This window comes from Mus caroli, chromosome 11, assembly GCF_900094665.2.
Source record: "Mus caroli chromosome 11, CAROLI_EIJ_v1.1, whole genome shotgun sequence".
NCBI lineage: Eukaryota > Metazoa > Chordata > Mammalia > Rodentia > Muridae > Mus > Mus caroli.
Window position 1 is genome coordinate 113,488,557 of NC_034580.1, and position 7,607 is coordinate 113,496,163.

Sequence of the window (7,607 nt, forward strand, 5' to 3'; positions counted from 1 at the left end):
CCCACATACCCATCTCATTCCAGGTACAAGGGCAGACTGGCTTGCTGTCATTTAGACGATAGCACAAAAACACAATAAAATACAATGAGTGTTTTCTCAGCAAAAAAAAAAAAAAAAATCCATTAGATGAGTTACTGTTGTAATTTAATAATGGGATGGGAAACTACAGCAAATTACCGAAGTATATAATTAAAGTAAATCTATTTTAAAGTCCTTTATTGCTTGATATTTCTCAGTCCTCTTTCATCGCTCCTCCACACTGTAGCCCCGCCCCCACACTGTAGCCCCGCCCCCATTCCCTTTCCTGCGCAGGAGGGGGGGATGGGAGTGATGGACGCCTCTGGCACTTCACGCCTCAGCTGCAAATTCTGCTCTCATTTTGCTTCTCAGTGATGGACAGGATGTGTGTGGTACCCTAAGGTCAGGGCTGCTCCCTTCCAGGATGAGCTGAGATCTGCCACCCACAGGTACCTAGTTCTGCCATTCCTGGAACCTAGCGGCTAGGGGCTGACTTTAGAACCAGGCATGGGCTGGGGACATGGCTCAGTGCTTGCCCTACAAGCACGAGGACCTGAGTTCAGGTCCTCAGCATTCACATCAAAAGCCGGGTGTGGCGGTTCACGCCTGCTGTTCCAGTGCTGGGATGAATTCCAGGAGCTGCCTAGCCAGACAATCCATCCCTAATCAGTGAGCTGCAGGTTCAGTGAGAGCCCCTGTCTCCTCAAATAAAGCAAAGTACTACTGAAGAAGATATCCAATGTTGATCTCTGGTCTCTGTGGATGGTCACAGATGTGTACACCCACACAAGCATGTACATACAACAGACATGCAAACACACACACACACACACACAAAAGAAATACCCTTCACATGGGGTAGATAGAAACCATTGACCTGCAGGATTCAGACTTGCCAAAACTCTCCAGAACCAATGCTGTGATGGAGCCAAGTCAGGTGCTGCCACAAGGCTCAAAGAATGACAGGAGCAGAGGTACTTTCTAGAATTCAGTGTAGGCAGGAGGGAGCCAGGCTGCACAGTACATGCAAAATTAAATCAGTGAGCTAGACATGGTAGCTCAATGACTGTAATTTCAGCACTCGGGAGGCTGAGGCAGGCAGGGGGTTGGGGTGCTCTAAGTGTGAGGTTAGCCTGGATTGCAGAATAAGTTTCTGTCTTAAAATAAAGAAGGAGTGAATTACTTTCATCAGAAGCCCTAGGATATGTCACAGAAGGTCTCAGACCTTAAGATTGGAAAGAGAGACTTCACAGCCCAGACTTCTGGGGACAGGAAGGACAGGAAGGACAGGGAAGGGGTCACCTAAGTCTATACTCACTTCAAGTAATCTCAGTGAAGAAAAAAAAATTTTTTTTGATACAGTATCTCTTATAGCCCAGGCTAGCCTCAAACTCACTATGTAGCAGAGGATGGCCCTGAGCTTTTGTTCCTCTGTCTCTACCTCCCTAGTGCTAGGATTATGGGGTGTGTCACCTTGCCCAATTTTATGTGAAGCAGGGATTGGAACTTTGAGCTTTTTGGGTGCTCAGCAAGCCCTCTATCTACTTGGTTACACCCCAACGCAAAGAGAGAATGTTTATGGACCCCTCAAACTCAGGAAGGTACGTTTCCCCTTTCCAGAGCCCCCCGACTGTATACAAGAACCAAGTGTTACTTTGTTAGCATAGTGAGGACTTTGAGGAAAAAAAGGTCCCCAAACTGCCAGCAGGTCTTAAGGGAGACCAGATGTTGCCCAGAGCCACCTCCCACGCCAGCCAGCAGTGGTCCTGCCCTCCTGGCTGAGCACAGAATTGGGCTTCTCCTATGGAGGGTACCCAAGGAGCCCCAGCCACTGGAAGAGGAAGGCAGAGAGAGGTTACTTTAATAGGCTGGAGTCCTATGCAAATGAGATGCAAAGTGGCATGCAAATTGCACCTTAAGTTCTTGAATCTCTAGTCTTTCCTGGGCTGAGCCTCTGCGGCCTTCTCCGATTTCTAAGGACCATTTTCCGCTTCCAGCCCTTGTACATCAAAGACAGAACTCCAAGTACAATTCTGCCTCCTCCCCAGCCCGCAGCCTGCAGCCCCACCACATCACCCGTATACTTTCCAGTCCGGGATGTGCCCAGTGATCTGCACAAAAGCCCCGGGGGATGACTGAGAACAGTGAGGGCAGGCACACACATGTCCTTGAGACTCTTTGTAGTGTCAGGACATTTTTGCTGAACCCGGATACTGTTTCCATGATAGAGAAAGAGAGCAGGGTATGGAGCCATAGGGAAGGAAGGAGCAAGACTTACGACTATGTTCAGGGGCAGGGAAGAGCAAAATCAGGACAGGAGGGGCCCAGACTAGAAGGTGTGGTCCTTAGAGGAAAGGATGTGGCGGGCAGGGCAAACAGAATAGAGAAAGCCTCAGAAAGGACCATGGGGAACAGCCCCCTGCCCAACCCCCACAACATGGCTTAGTCCAGCTGTCCTGGCTATTGGCCTACGAGGGCCTAGACTTCTCAAAAAGCCTCGGGTGGCCCCAGTTTCATTCAGGGTCCTAAAAGTTGGTCAAGGGTTCTACAAGAAGGCTTCACACCCTCCCTCCCTCTCTAGGTCCCTTCCCTGGGCTCCTCTGGCATCTCTTTGTCTAAGAACAATGTGGGTGGAGGGAAGAGAATAAAGTAAGCAGGTCAGCTGATTCTCTCCTTGTTCCTCCCTGCTTCTGACAGCCTCCTCATCTGTTGTAGCAGGCTAGGCCCAGAGTGACATCAGAGACACGGAGGGTGGGGGGCAGTGGCCCCTCCCCCATGCCGGTGTCATCGTGCTTTATACACCTGCACTGTTGGTCTTTCCTCTCCAGAACAGAAATAGGCCCTGCTCAGCAGCTCCAGACCCACCAAGCTCTGAACAGTCGGGATCACCAAGACCACAGGAACGTTCCTAAGATGGCAGTGGGGGAGGACTGGGGGAGTGGGGGGAGGTGGGGGTGTTGGAGGGGTGGTAGGGGTTGGGGTAAAGTGGGGTGCAGTGGGAGGAGTAGGAATCACGGACAGCCCACAGTGGAAACTCTGAGATATATCCCTTCTCCCTTCCCTGCATGCCCAAACCAGATCAGAGCTTGCTGCCATTCATTTTTAAGGCACGCCTCCCTGTTTCTCCTTTGTGGGAATCACCCTCTAAAAGGGGGTGACCTTTGGCAGAAGCAAAGCCCTGGCTTCCAAAGGAAGCTGACACCTTGCAGTTGGAAACTTTACACCAGCGATGTCTCCACCATACTGACCACCAGCCAGCCCCTCTGAACAAAGCAGGCACTAGGGAAATGTTATAGACTGAACTGTGTCTTCTCAAAACCCGCAAGTCACAGCCTTCCCTCGCAGTGAGGCTGTGTGTAGAGGCAAACCCTTTAGGAGATAATTAAAGCCAGTACAAGAAGTCTTGAGCACAGGGCTCTGTCTTCGTTACAATTCATGGTCAAACTTGACAGCATCTAGAATCGCCTAGGGTGCCAACCTCTGCGCGTGTCTGTGAGGAAGGGGTCTTCTAGATTGGCTTAACTGAGGTAAGAAGACCGTCCCTGGATGTGGGTGGCACCGTTCCATGGGCTGTGGACTCGAGCTGAATAACGAGGAGAACATGAGCTGAGTGCCTAGACTCATCTCTGCTTCCTGCCCACAGATGCTACCTGGCCCCTGCCTCAGACTCCACACCATGCCAGGACTGCACTCTCAAACCATGCACCAGAGTAAATCCTTGCTCCCTTAGGTTGTCTTGTCATTTCAACAGGAAAAGTAGCCCAAGCTGGTCCTCAGAATGGAGCTGGAGAAGACAACAGACAGCTCCCTCTTCCCTCCTCCCTCCCAGTGTCCGTGGTTTCAGCCCCTAGCCTGTAGTCTGTGACCAGGCAACCAATCAGATTACAGCCTACAGCTCCTATGCTTTTAGAGCTAATTAACACAGATGTGGAAATGAGAATGACCCACCAGCCACAAAGGAAGACTCCCATGAAGATCTTATAAACTAGAACCCGCTCTGCAGAAGCCTGCAGGATAAGCATTTCCTGCTGCCCTCTTGCCCACAGCTTGCTTCGGGCTTCACTGTGGGTTCACCTGGGCCAGAAGCTGCCAGCACAGCCCCTGTGTGCACAGTCCAGGATGCATGCCTTTGGCCTATGAGGGAGAGAGACAGAGAATGGAAAGATGAATCTTGTAAACGTGACAGAATCGAGAACTGGCTACAATCCAACTGGGCTGGGGTCCTGGACTAAACAAAAAGGAGGAACAGAGCCTGGCACCAGTATCCATCTCTCTCTGCTTCCTGACTGAGGATGTCATGTGACCAGCATCTCTCTCTCTCTCTCTCTCTCTCTCTCTCTCTCTCTCTCTCTCTCTCTCTCTGCTTCCTGACAGAAGACGTCATGTGACCAGCTGTCTCACACTCTGGCTTTCACACCATCCCCACAATGACCTTGAACTGTGAACCAAACAACCCTTTCCTTCCTTACACTCCTTTTGTTGCTGGATCTTATCAGGAACAGGAAAATTATTTAATACAGAAAAATTCACTTCTCAGACTAGGCCAATCTGGGCTATGCAAGTCCAATAAAGAGGCACAAAGAGACCAAACTCCCCAGGCTCTAGGTGGACGCCCCACCAGGGATCTCCTGGAAGCTCCACCCACTCTACACGCTACTGGAACACCTCGGACCTCATAAAGGACTGGCTTGCAGGAGTCTGCCCCACCCATCACACACCCATTAGAAGTAGAGCTACGGAGGCTAGTTGAGCTGGCCCGCTGATTGGTTATATGGTCTTGTGCTTCCTTTTAACTTCTCTGGGCTTCCACTTCTCCCTCCGCAAAACACACAAGACCATGCCTTGCAGCTGCACCTCGCAGATGCCTTCCGAGCTGTCCTAAAAGCTGGAATCTCTCCGGAAGTGCAGGGTGAGTATTTGGTTAGGAGGCTGCTTTATCCCATTTATGAGAAAAAGGACAGAGCGGCACCAGTTCCACCTTCCAAGTCGGAAGCTTGGGCATGTGGTAGTCAGACCATTTACTCGTTATCACCCAGCAAAGACGTGATAGCTCTGGAGTCTTCTCCAGGAACCTGCTTCAGATCCCGCATCTCAGACACTGTTTCCTAGTGCCAGCCTTGCTAGTCAGCATAGAGAGAGAGCGACCTGACCAGGGTGGCTGCTGTCTTGATATCATAGCTCATCATTTTGTGTTCAACTTCCCAGGACTGCAGACTAGCTCCCAGATACTTTGTAACAAATGACACCAAGACAGTGAGCTTAAAACAAAACAGTGAGGTTCAGGGGTCCAAGCCTCTGGCCAGGTCCTCCACTTGTGCTCTCATGAAGCTGCCATCCTAGTCTGAACTGCTAATCGTCTGAAAGAAAGATCCACCTTCAACTCAGCCAGTTGGTGTCTGTCAGTTCCTTGTGGGCTGTCAGGCTCAAGCTATGTGGGCTGTTGGACCTGTTTCTTTGCTGACTATCAGATGGAGACCACACTCTACTTCTGGCTAAATAGCCCCCTCTATCAGCAACTCAGAGCTTATCCAGCTGCTTTGCCAAAGCCAGCATGGGGTGGAGGGCGGGGGTGGGTATCATGGTCATTTGGTCAGGCACAGTCCCACCTTCAGACACAAAGGTGGCAGGAGTGAGTCATGGAGAACAATCTGGTGGCCACCGTGTGACCCGGTAGTCACACAAGCATGTCCTCAATTTCCAGATTCAGGAAGAATGTCAAGAACAGGTGAAGGACCCACCCAGGCTCAGTTCAGTGGAAAAAACGTTCTCAACAGCTTTGATGTCCCTGAGCTACATGGAGGTGGTGTTGGTACCTGGCTGGCTGCGGCAGATCCAGAGCAGAAACCACATTGGTGGGAGGCAGGAGCTGAAGCTTCCCTTTCTCCTGCAGTCCTGTTACCTGGTGTTGGCCGGTCTGCATAGTGTGGGGTCAGCACCAGCTGAGGATGTACACATCGGTTGACATTGGCCAGTGCTGTTGCTTCTGCCTCTACCCAAGTGGTCATTGTTGGGAGGGAGGTCGTTGGGCTCCAAAGGGCAGGTCGAATGTTGAAACTACCTGAAGTTCAGACCAGCTCCCAGCTTTCCCTTCGGAAGAAAGGCCTTTTGTTAGGGGAGCCTCTGGAGTGGGAAGGGAGGGCAGTCTCCCTCCCCGAATAGGAAGTCTGCTGCTGGTGGTATCTAATGAAGACTTTTATGATAGAAATGTAATTGTTTAAAAAAAAATTTTTTTTTTTACATCGGTCTCAGAGCTTTCAATCCAAGAGCTCGTTCATTCCCTCATTCATGCCCTAAATAAGCCCTAATTAATCTCGAAGCTGGAAGAAAGGAGGCTAGATTGCAGCTTTCTCTGTAAGGACACACTTCATATTTTGGGGGAGTTTGAAGAGGCTCTCAAGCACTTCCCTCAGTGGTATTTTATCAGCGGCTCAGAGCGGCTTCATTAGGCTGCCGAAGTTGCTAATTGCATTACCATATTTTTAAGCCTCATAGGTGTGGGCCAGGCTTGACATCTTCCAATGTTCCCAACCGTTTGCCAGCTTGGCATGTCAGAGACCCCTCTCACAGTTTGCCTCAGGTGCAAGGAAGGCGACCAGCACCAGTGTCTCAGGGGCCTACTGGCCACCTGCTGGGAGGGAAGCCACTACCAGGTCTCTTTCACTTGGCAGAGAGAATATGGCTACAGAATCAACATCGTGGTGAGGCTGTAACTCCAGCATTCAAGAGACTAAAGCAAGGGCTGAAAGATGGCTCCATAGGTAAAGCCCCTGCCTCTGTCCCCAAAGCCCCATGGTAGGAAAGAATTAAAGGAGGAAAAAAAAGCATAGCTTTAAAAGTGAATGTCGTCCTATGGAGGAAAAAAAAAAACCTTCAATACCCTCGCCAAGGAGGGAGAAACAAAATGAGCCCATGTGTGCACGCATGCATTCTTGTGGGTAGATATAAACATATGTGCACACGTGTATTTACATAGAAATGAGTATCTATATATGTGTGTTTGGACAGATATAAAAATATAGGCATATATATGATAACTGTGCATATGTGTGTAGGTAGATGAAATACATATACATATATATGACTGTATTTAGGTAGATGTAAATATATGTGCATATGTAAATACTATATGTTTACATAGATATAAATACATGCATATATATGGATATCTATACATTGCATAACTATGAATGTAGATATATGAGTATAAATGCATGTATATATTTATATAGACTTGAATATATGCAGATTCTGTATTAGTTACTTCTCTCATTGTTGTGACCAAATACTTGACAAGTACCAAATTAAGGGGCTGGCGAGGTGGCTCAGCAGTTAAGAGCACTTGCTGCTCTTGCAGAGGACCCAAGTTGGGTTCCACTTCCCAAATCGAGCTGCTCACAGCTTCCTTTGCTCAGGCTGCAAGGGCTCTGACACCCTCATGCCTTCCATGCGCACCTATACCCATGGAGCATACACTCACATTACAATCACATAGACACAAGAAGTTTTTTTTTTTTTTTTTTTTTTTTTTTTTTTTTGGTTTTTCGAGACAGGGTTTCTCTGTATAGCCCTGGCTGTCCTGGAACTCACTC